General features: G+C 34.9%; 1 non-coding gene across 1 annotated transcript; it reads right to left on the bottom strand.

The window, feature by feature from the left end:
* Nucleotides 1-274: 274 nt before the first annotated feature.
* LOC130458623 (U6 spliceosomal RNA) lies at nucleotides 275-378 on the bottom strand. The gene has a single exon (XR_008918035.1). It is a non-coding gene; the product is annotated as a U6 spliceosomal RNA (small nuclear RNA).
* Between the last annotated feature and the right edge of the window lie 358 nt (nucleotides 379-736).

Here is a 736-nt window from a genome sequence, read left to right as displayed (position 1 = left end):
TCTAATCCTGTCAAATAATAATCATAATCGTGGATATCCTTGCTTTGCTCCTGGTTCTGTGGTTAAGATTTTACTGTTATTTCTATTCCATAGATGCTAGATCTTGATTTTAGGTATATCGTATTTAACAGATTAAACCAAGGTTTACTTATTCCTTTTTTAATGTTTTTTATATAAATGAGAATTGCATTTTGTCAAAAGCTTTTTCTGTATGCTGATGTCATTGTGATTTTTTCATTCTTATTATTCATATGGTCTTTTATATTTCTAGTGTTAAGATTGGCAGTTCTTCATAAAGTAGCTTGTCATTCTAGTGCTGAAGCCATGCTAGTCTTCTCTATGTTTCTCTAATGTTAGCATATGAATTGTGAGCACATCCTATTATTTTGTAATCCACTCCTTGCCTTATAGATTTTATTTTGGTGGACAATAGCCACCTACTGGTTTATGTTACAGGATCAAATAGACCTCAAGGTGTCTGAGCAATCAGCTTCCCTAAATCTGTTGTTCTTATCAGGAACTCTAAGTAGGTCATGTATTGCCACAGTATTAAGCAAAATAGTTATAAGAGCTGTACATCTTCCTTAGTGCCTTGGGTGGCTGACGTGGACGTGAAAAAGTCAAGAAACTGAGCGTTTAGCAGGAATATGGCTTAAGAAAGTGACTAGTTGGAGGGAAAATGTACTGTGGCCTTATCAGGTATAAGTTGTCATCTTGATGTCTGGTGAAATGAAGC

Source organism: Monodelphis domestica, chromosome 3 (genome assembly GCF_027887165.1).
Source record: "Monodelphis domestica isolate mMonDom1 chromosome 3, mMonDom1.pri, whole genome shotgun sequence".
Lineage (NCBI taxonomy): Eukaryota > Metazoa > Chordata > Mammalia > Didelphimorphia > Didelphidae > Monodelphis > Monodelphis domestica.
This window is presented reverse-complemented; position numbering and strand designations above follow the sequence as displayed.